General features: G+C 32.9%; 1 protein-coding gene across 16 annotated transcripts in view; it reads left to right on the plus strand.

The window, feature by feature from the left end:
• The window catches only part of Dscam2 (Down syndrome cell adhesion molecule 2), a 119,446-nt gene that overhangs the window by 36,711 nt on the left and 65,757 nt on the right, over positions 1 to 16,978 (plus strand). The window contains exon 1 of one of the 16 annotated variants that reach the window (XM_074120215.1): positions 9,544 to 9,935. The exons of the other annotated variants lie outside the window; for them this stretch is intronic. The gene's annotated coding sequence lies outside the window, so the exon portion shown is untranslated. Of the gene's footprint in view, positions 1 to 9,543; positions 9,936 to 16,978 lie in introns of those variants that run through there. 16 annotated transcript variants of the gene reach the window in all.

Genomic DNA, 16,978 nt, shown 5'->3' on the forward strand with positions numbered 1-16,978 from the left:
ACCTGTCTTACCCCCACTCCTTCAACCGCCCCAAGATGTTCTTTGCGTGAAATACACAAATTATGTGAGTGTAAATACAAGATGGTGGCATTTTATTATAACGGGGCAAGATGTTGTCTTGGGTGAGAGAGTGAATATTGTGAAATATGTGCGCCGCTAGTGTACAGAAAATATGGAGGCAGGAGGTTTTTCCGATGTACTCAATCCTGGAAGGGATGTGGTAAAGTGGAAATGGATATACGACCATCAAATATTTTTCTGAAATAACAATAGAATGGGTTGGTAACAGTGAAGGAGAAATAGCTCAGTGAACAGTGTTGTCACACACACACATCACAGAATAAACTAGAGGAAAATAAAAGGAAACCTTTGTCGACAAACATGTTCATGCTGGAGCGCCCCCCTCCACACCAAGACGTAATGCGATCCGCATTCAAGGATACATATGTTCAAAGAAAGTGGGCGACTAAAACAACAATATTTATGTGTTATAATATGTTTTTATACGTGACAAATTTTTGTTTATTACGTCACTATTTTCTGTTGCACCTGAAATTATTACACCTGGGTCATAAACTGCAACCGAACGGATATTGCTAATTAAAAGAAATAACTGTAAAACTGGTTGCTCTCACAATCTGGCTTAACCAGTCATTGTAAATCTTTAATTTCTATTACTACGAACGTGGCCATTTTTGGAAATTAGGTTATCAGCGAGAAAGATTTGTTTTAAGATCTCCTAGATCCAGAGAAAAGGCTGGTTTAGGTTTGATTGTTGCAGCTATGTATGTTAGTTTGAATTTAAATGTAGTAGACATCAGTGGGCGGGTGTTGGTCTAGTGCAGTGGTTCTTAACCGATGTTCCGCGGAACACTGGTGTTCCGCAAATATGGTCCAAATGTTCCGCGAAAATTCAATTTCGTTCTCTTGTACAGTTTGTTTTTCTCAATTATAAACTATAGTTATTTTGTGCACAGATCTATAAATGTAGAAGATACAAAGGGTTGAATATTTTTTGGGTCATGAAATTCTGTAAAATTATGGCCGTTCTATATCTCCCACTGTGAACCACGTATTGGTATGGAATTTTGTTCTTTTATAGAATTTGTTTTTCTCAATTATAAACTATAGTTATTTTGTGCACAGATCAATAAATGTAGAAGATATAAAGGGTTGAAAATTTTTTGGGTCATGAAATTCTGTAAAATAGTGGCCGTTCTATATCTCCCACTGTGAACCACGTATTGGTATGGAATTTAGTTCTCTTATACACATTGTTTTTCTCAATTATAAACTATAGTTATTTTGTGCACAGATCTATAAATGTAGAAGATACAAAGGGTTGAATATTTTTTGGGTCATGAAATTCTGTAAAATTATGGCCGTTCTATATCTCCCACTGTGAACCACGTATTGGTATGGAATTTTGTTCTTTTATAGAATTTGTTTTTCTCAATTATAAACTATAGTTATTTTGTGCACAGATCAATAAATGTAGAAGATATAAAGGGTTGAAAATTTTTTGGGTCATGAAATTCTGTAAAATAGTGGCCGTTCTATATCTCCCACTGTGAACCACGTATTGGTATGGAATTTAGTTCTCTTATACACATTGTTTTTCTCAATTATAAACTATAGTTATTTTGTGCACAGATCTATAAATGTAGAAGATATAAAGGGTTGAAAATTTTTTGGGTCATGAAATTCTGTAAAATTATGGCCGTTCTATAACTCCCACTGTGAACCACGTATTGGTATGGAATTTTGTTCTCTTATATACTTTGTATTTCTCAATGATAAACTATAGTTATTTTGTGCACAGATCTAAAAAGGTAAAATATATAAAGCGTTGAAAATTTTTTGGGTCATGAAATTCTGTAAAATTATGGCCGTTCTGTATCTCCCACTGTGTACCGCGTATTGGTATGGAATTTTGTTCTCTTATACACTTTGTTTTTCTCAATTATAAACTATAGTTATTTTGTGCACAGATCTATAAATGTAGAAGACATAAAGGGTTGAAAATTTTTTGGGTCATGAAATTCTGTAAAATTATGGCCGTTCTATATCTCCCACTGTGAACCCGTATTGGTATGGATTTTTGTTCTCTTATACACTTTGTTTTTCTCAATTATAAACTATAGTTATTTTGTGCACAGATCTATAAATGTAGAAGACATAAAGGGTTGAAAATTTTTTGGGTCATGAAATTCTGTAAAATTATGGCCGTTCTATATCTCCCACTGTGAACCCGTATTGGTATGGATTTTTGTTCTCTTATACACTTTGTTTTTCTCAATTATAAACTATAGTTATTTTGTGCACAGATCTATAAATGTAGAAGATACAAAGGGTTGAATATTTTTTGGGTCATGAAATTCTGTAAAATTATGGCCGTTCTATATCTCCCTGTGATCCACGTATTAGTATGGAATTTTGTTCTTTTATAGAATTTGTTTTTCTCAATTATAAACTATAGTTATTTTGTGCACAGATCTATAAATGTAGAAGATATAAAGAGTTGAAAATTTTTTGGGTCATGAAATTCTGTAAAATTGTGGCCGTTCTATATCTCCCACTGTGAACCACGTATTGGTATGGAATTTTGTTCTCTTATATACTTTGTTTTTCTCAATTATAAAATATAGTTGTTTTGTGCACAGAACTATAAATGTAGAAGATATAAAGAGTTGAAAATTTTTTGGGTCATGAAATTCTGTAAAATTATGGCCGTTCTATATCTCCCACTGTGAACCACGTATTGGTATGGAATTTTGTTCTTTTATACACTTTGTTTTTCTCAATTATAAAATATAGTTATTTTGTGCACACATCTAAAAAGGTAGAATATATAAAGGGTTGAAAATTTTTTGGGTCATGAAATTCTGTAAAATTATGGCCATTCTATATCTCCCACTGTGAACCACGTATTGGTATGGAATTTTATTCTCTTATATACTTTGTATTTCTCAATGATAAACTATAGTTATTTTGTGCACAGATCTAAAAAGGTAGAATATATAAAGGGTTGAAAATTTTTTGGGTCATGAAATTCTGTAAAATTATGGCCATTCTATATCTCCCACTGTGAACCACGTATTGGTATGGAATTTTGTTCTCTTATATACTTTGTTTTTCTCAATTATAAAATATAGTTATTTTGTGCACACATCTATAAATGTAGAAGATATAAAGGGTTGAAAATTTTTTGGGTCATGAAATTCTGTAAAATTATGGCCATTCTATATCTCCCACTGTGAACCACGTATTGGTATGGAATTTTGTTCTCTTATATACTTTGTATTTCTCAATGATAAACTATAGTTATTTTGTGCACAGATCTAAAAAGGTAGAATATATAAAGAGTTGAAAATTTTTTGGGTCATGAAATTCTGTAAAATTACGGCCGTTCTATATCTCCCACTGTGAACCACGTATTGGTATGGAATTTTGTTCTCTTATAAAATTTGTTTTTCTCAATTATAAACTATAGTTATTTTGTGCACAGATCTATAAATGTAGAAGATATAAAGGGTTGAAAATTTTTTGGGTCATGAAATTCTGTAAAATTATGGCCGTTCTATGTCTCCCACAGTGAACCCCGAATTGGTATGGATTTTTGTTCTCTTATACACTTTGTTTTTCTCAATTATAAACTACAGTTATTTTGTGCACAGATCTATAAATGTAGAATATATAAAGGGTTGAAAATGTTTTGGTTCATGAAATTCTGTAAAATTATGGCCGTTCTATATCTCCCACTGTGAACCACCTATTCGTATGAAATTTTGTTCTCTTGTACACTTTGTTTTTCTCAATTATAAACTATAGTTATTTTGTGCACAGATCTATAAATTTAGAAGATATAAAGGGTTGAAAATTTTTTGAGTCATGAAATTCTGTAAAATTATGGCCGTTCTATTTCTTCCACTGTGAACCACGTATTGGTATGGAATTTTGTTCTCTTGTACACTTTGTTTTTCTCAATTATAAACTATAGTTATTTTGTGCATAGATCTATAATTTTAGAAGATGTAAAGGGTTGAAAATTTTTTGGTTCATGAAATTCTGTAAAATTATGGCCGTTCTATATCTCCCACTGTGAACCACGTATTGGTATGGAATTTCGTTCTCTTATACACTTTGTTTTTCTCAATTATAAACTATAGTTATTTTGTGCACATATCTATAATTTTAGAAGATATAAAGCAGTAGTTCTTATCCGGTGGTCCGCGTATATGGTCCAAGTGTTCCGCGAAATTTCAATTTTAAATGTATTGAAATTTAGAAACTTAGGAAAGATACGAAAACAAAAAATTGTTCCTTTTTTTTAATTTGAATTTAATTTTAAGTTCTTGCTAAATACCGAATTTCAAATTATTTAATTCCGTGTTCCGCGAGAAAAATATATACATATAATTGTGTTCCGCGTCAATGAAAAGGTTAAGAACCACTGGTCTAGTGGTCAAGAGCGTGGTTTTGTAAGTGGGAGATCAGCAGTTCGAGTGCCGCGTATGACTATTTAGAAAAAATTATTAATGGTAGAGTATGAGCTTCCGCCACCGTCCACGACAGCTATTTGGTAGTTGGACGTTGAAGCCCCGCCTGAAAAAACAGGCAATTACTTTACTTTAGTAGTTTTCAGAACTAATAATTCTGCCACCTATTTTCATTGTTTTCTACCAAAATTGGTCACCGGAAGCGATGATACTACTAAAGATTTGCTGAAAGTGCTGAATGGTTTTTTTCACCACCTTAATCCAGAGTCACTGCGCTCCGGCTGTGGAGAGTAGTATTACTTTAAAATACCACACAAAATACCAGTTAAAAACATAAGAATTTTTATAGAGCAAGTTTGTTGGCAGTGTTTAAAATTTACTTATTTTCAGGCGCCACGGATAGCCGATGCGGTTAAGAGACTAGACCCGCAATGCTAAGATGTATTGTTGGTTTAGTGGGTTCGATTTCCGGTCTTTAGGCCTTAGATTTTATTTAATGGTTATTAAAAGAAATTTCCAGTAAAGTATGTTTGCTAGTCGCTTCCGTCCACGACACCAATTGGTAGTTGGACGTAAAGCCCGCCTGAAAAAATAGGCAATTACTTTACTACTTACCTATTTGGTGGCCGCTGGGAAACGCTAGTGTCGTCTCGCTGGAGATTAGAGCCTCTTCCAGGCGCTCTTGTATCCCGTTTTTAAAACTACCTTAGATATAATTATTTTGTGACTCAGCGACGTAAAGTTGGCGAGAGCCGGCAAAAAAAACAAACTAGGCCAAATTGAGCAACATGAGCGAAACTCAAAGCACCCTTTAACTACCTTAAAACTTTAAAATATTGCTGCGATAATTTTCTTCAAATTACATGAGCTCAGCGTGATGAAATAGCATTACTGTAATAAAGACACGACTCTTTTTAAATGCAATCAAATTGAATAGAGATAGCCATTTTCTTAAACTCCCTTTTCTAAAAAGAAAAAGTTTGCCATCGTCAATTTTTCATAACTGAGTTGATATTCCATTATTGCGGAAAGCAATCTAGTATAAACACTCTTAAGACTTGCTTCAAGGAATTTCAAGGACATGTCGAAGACATGGTCTTGCCGGGACTATCGGAAAAACAATGTTCGGCCCGTTATTACTACAGTTTGTCCACCTCTTTCTACAACAAGAACGGAAGAAATTTTGCCTAAGGTAGCTAATTCTCTCGTATTTTTATACAACAATACGTACGTAGGATATGATGGATTGGTGCTGAAGTCGTTCCTACCCAACCTAGACGAGCGGCATCTTGATCAAACCTGGGACGAGCTATTCCTCGCATTCGAATCCTATCCATCGAACTAAATATAACTAAATAGGGTAAAGTCGGGTGAGATGGCCAATCGGGAGAGATGGCCAACAGCCGAAATTTAACCGAAATGTCGTCCGACGGCGCTGCGTGACCTCTCAAGTGATGAACCTTCATGTCTGACTACAGTGAGTTCATTTTGGTCTGCGTCAAAGCGTTATTAATTAACTCAGAGAATAAAAACATTATCGTCTCAACAAAAGATTTTATGATAGTTGCATACTGCGTGCTGCAGTGAATGTATGTGTCGAAATTTTAGTGTTGTTTTTCTACATATTAGGAAAGTACAGTATACATTAATGAATCCTAACTTCTAAAACTGTCAAAAAGTACGCGTTGAGTTAGGTTTATCATGTTGGCCATCTCTTCCTAGCATTCGGGACAGATACCAACAGTAGGAATAGATGGCTAATTATTTTTACTTTTTTTGTGTTATACTTTGACTCAGTTTCCAATTCACTGCAGAAAAATGCCAACTTATCAAAAGACAGAACACTAACCGCGGAAATTATACTGAAGAAAATTTGAGAGCGTATTAACCCCACACCCAAACTGTCGTCTCTGCGAGAAAACGAGCCAAGTCTGTTGTCACTTTATTAACTTCTCTCGAGCACACTGCTGTTGTGAAAAACAGAGTTGCAAAGAAATCCAAACCAACAAGAAATACCATCCCCAAAGAGTCAATTCTGAAAGAAAGAATTGTCCGAAAAAGAAAACGCTCACCTTCCCCAAGTTCCAATGAAGAGGTCGAAACAGGAATCGAATTTGATCAGGAAAGTGATGCCATTTTAGAAATCGATGAAACTGAATGTACAGGATATGGGGAAAGCTGCAACAAGACCAGAAAAAAAAGATTGGTTGTAATGCATAATATGCCGGAAGTGGTTCCACGAAAAATGCTCTTCTTTTACATACGCTTCCCAAAATTGTAGTAAAAGCGCATTTAAAAAGAAGAATAATAAGTAAATATTAAGTAACCATTCATTTTTTCTGATATTTTTAAGTTTTACTAGTGCAATTTCATTTACAATATGTGGCCATCTCTCCCGAGTTACATTGGCCAACTCACCCAACCCAGTGGGGCCAACTGCTATTTTTTTTTTTTGTAAGAATAAAAAAATGTTTCCCTCAGCATTTTTTCTGCAATCTTTTCCTTATCTTATGTTTGTGAGCGTATGAGGTTTCCAAAAATAATAATAAAGTAAGCCTAGCCTTTACCAAACATTTGTAGGCACCCTCCAAATAAAATGGTGGCCATCTCACCCTACTTTATCCTATATATAAACTAAGCTGGTTTTCGTTAATTTTTATAACAAATTTTGACATTATTTTTGGCTATTCTAGACTTTTCATTATACCATAACTTATTTTTTTAAATTGAATGGGAGTGTAGATTTTTTTCACTTTTATGAAACCGGACGAAAGTGCACAAAACATAAAACAGTCTCTGATACATAACCATTCAGAGCAGTCAGACTTAAAATAAATATTATTTTTTTGAGCTAACATATAAAATTATCTCCTTAACAAAAACTTACAGTTTAAAATGTTAAGTATAAGGGTTGATTAAACGCCAAAAGGTACACAAATCAGCGAGTACCCAACATTTCATTAATATTTAAGTAATTCTACTGCATTAATTTTCATTAATAAGTTATTTTTTAGAATTTATTAGATGTCACAGACCCTTATGCTGGCCATTTTCGTCTACAAAATATATGTTCAAGTAGCATTGTAGATTGACTGTAATATCTAGTTATAGTTATTTATAATAATCAAATTATTAATTACAGGTTAAAAAGAAAAACGTTATAAAAAATAAAATAAAATTATGAGGCTAAAAAATTCAAAACCTTTTTTAAAAAAATGCTCACATCAACATACATCAATGATTTTGTTTATTTTACTTATTTATTTTTATTTTTAAATAAAAATCGTCGGTTTAAGTTCATTCTTCGATTAAAGTAATTGTTATTTTATGTAGTAGTCAAACGTTTATAATAATAGGTAATAATTATCTGGCTTTATCGCAAATAATATAGTTTTCTTCAATTACATTCTCAATCTAGGTATTCATCCCACAATGTTGTATATATGTAATATAAAGTAAATAAGATATGCATATTTTTAGGACAGCTAATTATTCCAGTATTTTACCATAAGTAAAATTAGGGGGACTAAATTAAATTACAATTGAGGAATGAATAATTATTGTTGAATAATCTACTTGTTATAACTGTGTGTTATTTGTGCTCACGAATATTCCGGTGAGACGAATTCAAGACAGTAGCCTACTCTAACTTTGTCTTTTTCTACTTTAACATACATGTACATATATGTGATTTATCATAATTATAACAAAAAAATATTATAAATGAAGTGGCCAGCATAAGGGTCTGTGACATCTAATAAATACTAAAAAATAACTTATTAATGAAAATTAATGCAGTAGAATTACTTAAATATTAATGAAGTATTAATGAAATGTTGGGTACTCACTGATTTGTGTACCTTTTGGCGTTTAATCAACCCTTATACTTAACATTTTAAACTGTAAGTTTTTGTTAAGGAGATTTTTGTACCTTTTGGATAGATTTTCCTTTTTGTCTATTTTGCAAAGTTACATATCTGCTTTACAGATTTTTTTAAAATTTGGAATAAACAATTCTATCATTATAACCTGATAAGGTGTTAAATCGAAACCGTAACTACCTCTGGAGAGATCTTTTTAAAGAATGATTATAGTTGCGGTCCCCCACACCATCCTCAATAACAATTGTTTTGAAAAAGCGTTTTGAATAACATAGGAAGTTATTTGTACGTAAATAGCAAAATTAAACTGCGATTTCAGTACTTCCTTTTAAGAGGAGTAAGAAAAATAAACTGCGATTGCAGTACTTCTCCCTAAAAGGAAAAGGGGCAAAGATTTTTTAATCGAACGACAATTCATTGATTTAAATCGGTTCACTCATTGATAATTTAAACGATTGCAGTACTTCCTCTTAGTAGGTGCAAGAGCATGACAGCACTTCACAGCAACTTTGAGGAACTTTAACCACTTATTCGAGCTGAATTTTATCAAAATCGGACTAAGCGTTATAGAAATATTGGTAATAATAGTTTTAGAAAGGGCCTTACTTGGGTGGGGCGAACTCCCCTCCTGATGAAACATAGCGTCGAGACTTCAAATCTGTACAAAATTTCGATTCGAATGACACTTCATTCATGTAAATCGGTGCACGTGTCGATAATTTGAAACGATTGCTATACTTCCCCTTAACAAGTGTAAGAGCTGATCGCTGTTTTAATGTTACATAGGGGAGCCCTAACTCTATCATCCTACCAAATTTTATCAAAATCGGGCCAAGATTTACAGAGTAATTAGTAATAATAATAATTTTGGAGGGGGCCTTACATTAAGGGGGCTAACTCCTCCCCCATTCGATGAACAGGGTCGAGACCCCCTGTTCAGGCCACATTATGAGTTTTGGAGTGGACTGTACCCAAAGTTAAATTATAACTTAAAATGTTAAAATAAATTCTAGAAGGGTTACAGTCAATGCTGTTTGCTGTTAGGCAGCAAACAATAAAAGTTAAACTTTGCACCTTGTTGCTGTGCCCAGCAACAAGAGTGAGTACTCAGCTAGTAGTAGTACAGTACTAGTCACATGCGAGCAGACATCAGGGCTTAGTCGGCGTATTATTCACCTCGCCTATCCCTTGATCAATTTCTCTACATTGTTTTATAATTATATTTGTACAATTACAACGTTTACAATTATATTTGTACAAGTACAACGTTTATAATTACATTTACTGCAAGTACAACGTTTTTGTTAATAATTTGCAAATCAAGAATAAAAATAGTGAGTATAAGTGCGGTAGTGAAAATCTCGAACGTTTCCGCCTACGATAACGCTTCGTACATGTACGGGAGCAGTTCCGGTGTCCAGCAGGCGCATACCTACGATTATCATCAGTCGAGAAGCACAACTATATAGCCAGCGGCTTAGCTCTGTGGTAGCGTGAGCGACTGCTGACAACAACAATACGCACCGCAGGTTCGATCCTCACCAGCATCAAATCGGTATTTAGCCTTTTTATTTTTACTTTTTTATTCTATAAAATAATTATTTTTACATTTTGTAGTTGGGCATCCATTCCAATTTCATAATTTTATTTTAATTATAATTATACATGCTAAGTGGCAATTGTGGTTATTTTCTCCGCGTTTAAGGACCCTCCAATCCCCATTGGGCATACCTTCTCTACACAGGGTGCGGAAATAGTAAGGTTCAGCACGGAACCCTATCACGCCCCGACACCCCCAAAAGGCACATCTACATAACATTCCGACTCGAATGACACCTCATTCATGAAAATCGGTTCGCGCGTTTAGGCGCTACGTTGTTTACAAAAAAGGTAACAAGAAGAAGAAGAAGAACAAGAACAAGAACATTTTTTGAAAAAGTCGTTTTTGCTCATTTTTAGCAACTTTTTTCTCGAAACCTATTAGATCTGGGTTGTTGCAAAAAAATTACAGCTATAAAGGAGGGTTTGCCCTTTATTTTAAAGAAAATTTGGGAATTTTATCTTCTATAGAAAAAGAGAAAAAAATTGTCAAATTTGGGTGTTTTTCAATGTTACGCTTTTTCGTGCAGTTTTTGACGATCAACCCTTATACAACTGTCCTACCGGACAGTTTTAATAAGTAAACAATTCAGAGGTACCGCAAATTATACTACCAAACAGCAGCACTAAACCAGAAATATCCATAGATGTAAAAAACCGTTAGCTCTTTTCAAATTGAAGGTTTCAAATTTACATGGAAATAACAACGCCAAAAACATTGCCGTTTATACCAGTTATAAAGTTTACTTTCCTCTACAATCCACTGACTAAATTTGTCTATAATTGAATAAATATTCGTAAAAATCTGTCGACCAGGTAACGAGATATTAACAGTTAAATTTTCGTTTCGTCTGAAAAAGTAAAATATTTAACTTCAAATATCTCGAATACTACTCGATAGATTTTGTTAATATTTTACCTGAAAATGAAGATCACTTTTGTATATAAATGTGTAAAATTAAGTAAAAACTATCAAGCGGAAAACGAGATAATTGGAATTAAAGTTTGTTTCCGTTCTATAAAGTGAAAACTTTAACTTCAAATATCTCGTAAACTACTCGATAGATTTTGTTTATATCTTATCTGTATATGGAGACTACTATTGTCTATAACTGAGTAAAATTATATAAAAATGGAGACTGAATAATAGTTTCAATAGGATGTAAAATTAATGCCAGTTTCAGTCATTATAAACTTTATTATGCTGAGCTATCGACTTAGGGTCTAGGTCATCTTCAAGGCCAATTTACAATATACCATTAGAGGGTTGGTGTGTCTTCTGTCTTGTCTGTTCATGGACTGAAGATTAGGTTAGGTTAGGTTAGGTAAGGATACGTTAGGTTAGGTTAGGTAAGGATACGTTAGGTTAGGTTAGGTTAGGTTAGGTTAGGTAAGGTTAGGTTAGGTTAGGTTAGGTTAGGTTAGGTTAGGTTAGGTTAGGTTAGGTTAGGTTAGGTTAGGTTAGGTTAGGTTTGGTTAGGTTAGGTTTGGTTAGGTTAGGTTAGGTTAGGTTAGGTTAGGTTAGGTAAGGTTAGGTTAGGTTAGGTTAGGTTAGGTTAGGTTAGGTTAGGTTAGGTTAGGTTAGGTTTGGTTTGGTTAGGTTAGGTTTGGTTTGGTTAGGTTTGGTTAGGTTAGGTTAGGTTAGGTTAGGTTAGGTTAGGTTAGGTTAGGTTAGGTTAGGTTAGGTTAGGTTAGGTTAGGTTAGGTTAGGTTAGGTTAGGTTAGGTTAGGTTAGGTTAGGTTAGGTTAGGTTAGGTTAGGTTAGGTTAGGTTAGGTTAGGTTAGGTTAGGTTAGGTTAGGTTAGGTTAGGTTAGGTTAGGTTAGGTTAGGTTAGGTTAGGTTAGGTTAGGTTAGGTTAGGTTAGGTTAGGTTAGGTTAGGTTAGGTTAGGTTAGGTTAGGTTAGGTTAGGTTAGGTTAGGTTAGGTTAGGTTAGGTTAGGTTAGGTTAGGTTAGGTTAGGTTAGGTTAGGTTAGGTTAGGTTAGGTTAGGTTAGGTTAGGTTAGGTTAGGTTAGGTTAGGTTAGGTTAGGTTAGGTTAGGTTAGGTTAGGTTAGGTTAGGTTAGGTTAGGTTAGGTTAGGTTAGGTTAGGTTAGGTTAGGTTAGGTTAGGTTAGGTTAGGTTAGGTTAGGTTAGGTTAGGTTAGGTTAGGTTAGGTTAGGTTAGGTTAGGTTAGGTTAGGTTAGGTTAGGTTAGGTTAGGTTAGGTTAGGTTAGGTTAGGTTAGGTTAGGTTAGGTTAGGTTAGGTTAGGTTAGGTTAGGTTAGGTTAGGTTAGGTTAGGTTAGGTTAGGTTAGGTTAGGTTAGGTTAGGTTAGGTTAGGTTAGGTTAGGTTAGGTTAGGTTAGGTTAGGTTAGGTTAGGTTAGGTTAGGTTAGGTTAGGTTAGGTTAGGTTAGGTTAGGTTAGGTTAGGTTAGGTTAGGTTAGGTTAGGTTAGGTTAGGTTAGGTTAGGTTAGGTTAGGTTAGGTTAGGTTAGGTTAGGTTAGGTTAGGTTAGGTTAGGTTAGGTTAGGTTAGGTTAGGTTAGGTTAGGTTAGGTTAGGTTAGGTTAGGTTAGGTTAGGTTAGGTTAGGTTAGGTTAGGTTAGGTTAGGTTAGGTTAGGTTAGGTTAGGTTAGGTTAGGTTAGGTTAGGTTAGGTTAGGTTAGGTTAGGTTAGGTTAGGTTAGGTTAGGTTAGGTTAGGTTAGGTTAGGTTAGGTTAGGTTAGGTTAGGTTAGGTTAGGTTAGGTTAGGTTAGGTTAGGTAAACTACTCGATAGATTTTGTTTATATTTTACCAGTACATGGAGACAACTATTGTCTATAACTGTTAAAAATTATGTAAAAATCTATCAAGCGGAAAACGAGATATTAAAACTGTCCGGTAGGACAGTTGTATAAGGGTTGATCGTCAAAAACTGCACGAAAAAGCGTAACGTTGAAAAACACCCAACTTTGGCATTTTTTTTCTCTTTTTCTATAAAAGATAAAATTCCCAAATTTTTTTTAAAATATAGTGCAAATCCTCCTTTATAACTGTAATTTTTTCGTAATAACATAGATTTATTAGTTTTCGAGAAAAGCAATGTGAAAATTGCGCAAAAACAACATTTTCAAAAATTGTTGTTGTTCTTGTTGTTGTTGTTGTTACCTTTTTTGTAAACTGCGTAGCGCCTAAACGCGCGAACCGATTTTCATGAATGTGGTGTCATTCAATTCGGAATTTTATGTAGATGTGCCTTTTGGTGGTCTCGACGCTGTACATCGAATGAGAGAGGAGGTAGCCCCCTTTATGTAAGGCCCCTTCTAAAATTATTATTACTAATTACTCTGTAAATCTTGGCCTGATTTTGATAAAATTTGGTAGGATGTTAGGGTTAAGGCTCCCCTTTGTAACAATAAAGCGACGGTCTGCTCTTACACTTGTTAAGGAGAAGTATAGCAATCGTTTCAAATTATCAACGCGTGAACCGATTTTCATGAATGAAGTGTCATATTATTCAAAATTTTATGTACATTTGCATTTTAGAGGTCTCGACGCTGTGCATATTTGGGAGGGGAGTTCGCCCAATGTATGTAAGGCCCCCTCCAATATTATTATTACTGATAACTCTGTAAATCTTAGCTCGAATTGATAAAATTTGGGAGGATGAAAGGGTTAGGGCTCCCCTGCATAACAGTAAAGCGATGGTCTGCTCTTACTTTATTATATTATATATGCGTTGTAGTTTTATTTTCTATATGTGACTAAACTAACTGACGGACTAAGTCCGCCAAGCCGGTCCCAAGCCCAGGTGAGAAATGATGAGGGGTCCGTCGGAGTTACTTATGTTTCAGGATCTAAAGGCTAACTATACGCAGAGCCAGGAGAGAGAGGATATATTCATAAATGTTTATGCTGTGTAAATATGTTATTGTTTGTAACCCTCTATAAAACTATAAATAAATCTATCCAAAAGGTACAAAAATCTCCTTAACAAAAACTTACAGTTTAAAATGTTAAGTATAAGGGTTGATTAAACGCCAAAATGCACACAAATCAGCTAGTATCCAACATTTCATTCATACTTCATTGATATTATTTTAAGTAATTTTACTGCATTAATTTTCTTTAATATTTTTTTGAATTTATTAGATGTCACAGACACTTATGCTGGCCATTTTCTTCTACAAAATATATGTTCAAGTAGAACTGTAGATTGACTGTAATATCTAGTTATTTATAATAATCAAACTGTTAATTACAGGTAAGACGAATTCAAGACTGAAATATTGTTTTAAATCCTCCGTGATTGAAATTTAAAAAGTGGCCGACTCTAACTTTGTTTTTTTTCTACTTTAACATGCATGTATAAGATGTGACTACTCAGAATAATTCATCACTCATTTTATCATAATTATAATAAAAAAATATTATGAATGAAGTGGCCAGCATAAGGGTCTGTGACATCTAATAAATTCTAAAAAATATTAAAGAAAATTAATGCAGTAAAATTACTTAAAATAATATCAATGAAGTATTAATGAAATGTTGGGTACTAGCTGATTTGTGTGCATTTTGGCGTTAAATCAACCCTTATACTTAACATTTTAAACTGTAAGTTTTTGTTCAGGAGATTTACGATTAAAGATCGTTTCCATTTTAAAAAGTGAAAATTTTAACTTCAAATAAATCGTAAACTACTCAATAGATTTTGATTATATTTCACCTGTATATGTAAACTACTATTATCTGTAACAGTATAAAATTATGTAAAAATCTATTGTGCGGAAAACGAGATATTTAGGGTTAAAGTTTGTCTCCATTTTAAAAAGTGAAATCTTTAACTTCAAATAAATCGTAAACTACTCGATAGATTTTGTTTATATTTTACCTGTACATGGAGACTACTATTGTCTATAACTGTGTAAAATTATATAAAAATCTATCCATCGGAAAATGAGATTTTGAGGGTTAAAGTTTGTTTACATTCTAAAAAGTGAAAATTTACCTTCAATTATCTCGTAAACTACTCGATAGATTTTGTTTATATTTTACCTGTATATGAAGACTACTATTGTCTATAACTGTGTAAAATTAAGTACAAATCTATCGAGCGGAAAACGAGATATTTAGGGTTAAATTTTGTTTACATTCTAAAAAGTGAAAAATTTAACTTCAAATAACTCGTAAACTACTCGATAGATTTTGTTTATATTTTACTTGTATATGGGTCTACTATTGTCTATTACTGTGGTGAATTAAGTAAACATCTATCGAGCGAAATACGAGATATTTACGGTTAAATTTTTTGTCCATTCTAAAAAGTGAATAATTAATTGTAAATATCTCGTAAACTCCTCGATAGATTTTGTTTATATTTTACCTGTATATGAAGACTACTATTGTCTATAACTGTGTAAAATTAAGTACAAATCTATCGAGCGGAAAACGAGATATTTAGGGTTAAATTTTGTTTACATTCTAAAAAGTGAAAAATTTAACTTCAAATAACTCGTAAACTACTCGATAGATTTTGTTTATATTTTACTTGTATATGGGTCTACTATTGTCTATTACTGTGGTGAATTAAGTAAACATCTATCGAGCGAAATACGAGATATTTACGGTTAAATTTTTTGTCCATTCTAAAAAGTGAATAATTAATTGTAAATATCTCGTAAACTCCTCGATAGATTTTGTTTATATTTTACCTGTACGTGGAGACTACTATTGTCTATAACTGTGTAAAATTATATAAAAATCTATCCATCGGAAAATGAGATTTTGAGGGTTAAAGTTTGTTTACATTCTAAAAAGTGAAAATTTACCTTCAATTATCTCGTAAACTACTCGATAGATTTTGTTTATATTTTACCTGTATATGAGGACTACTATTGTCTATAACTGTGTAAAATTAAGTACAAATCTATCGAGCGGAAAACGAGATATTTAGGGTTAAATTTTGTTTCCATTCTAAAAAGTGAAAAATTTAACTTCAAATAACTCGTAAACTACTCGATAGATTTTGTTTATATTTTACTTGTATATGGGTCTACTATTGTCTATTACTGTGGTGAATTAAGTAAACATCTATCGAGCGAAATACGAGATATTTACGGTTAAATTTTTTGTCCATTCTAAAAAGTGAATAATTAATTGTAAATAACTCGTAAAGTACTCGATAGATTTTGTTTATATTTTACTTGTATATGGGTCTACTATTGTCTATTACTGTGGTGAATTAAGTAAACATCTATCGAGCGAAATACGAGATATTTACGGATAAATTTTTTGTCCATTCTAAAAAGTGAATAATTAATTGTAAATATCTCGTAAACTCCTCGATAGATTTTGTTTATATTTTACCTGTACATGGAGACTACTATTGTCTATAACTGTGTAAAATTATATAAAAATCTATCCATCGGAAAATGAGATTTTGAGGGTTAAAGTTTGTTTACATTCTAAAAAGTGAAAATTTACCTTCAATTATCTCGTAAACTACTCGATAGATTTTGTTTATATTTTACCTGTATATGAGGACTACTATTGTCTATAACTGTGTAAAATTAAGTACAAATCTATCGAGCGGAAAACGAGATATTTAGGGTTAAATTTTGTTTCCATTCTAAAAAGTGAAAAATTTAACTTCAAATAACTCGTAAACTACTCGATAGATTTTGTTTATATTTTACTTGTATATGGGTCTACTATTGTCTATTACTGTGGTGAATTAAGTAAACATCTATCGAGCGAAATACGAGATATTTACGGTTAAATTTTTTGTCCATTCTAAAAAGTGAATAATTAATTGTAAATATCTCGTAAACTCCTCGATAGATTTTGTTTATATTTTACCTGTACATGGAGACTACTATTGTCTATAACTGTGTAAAATTATATAAAAATCTATCCATCGGAAAATGAGATTTTGAGGGTTAAAGTTTGTTTACATTCTAAAAAGTGAAAATTTACCTTCAATTATCTCGTAAACTACTCGATAGATTTTGTTTATATTTTACCTGTATATGAGGACTACT

The sequence above is a fragment of the Rhodnius prolixus genome, unplaced genomic scaffold (assembly GCF_049639745.1).
Source record: "Rhodnius prolixus isolate KJV_2025 unplaced genomic scaffold, Rpr scaffold_2, whole genome shotgun sequence".
Lineage (NCBI taxonomy): Eukaryota > Metazoa > Arthropoda > Insecta > Hemiptera > Reduviidae > Rhodnius > Rhodnius prolixus.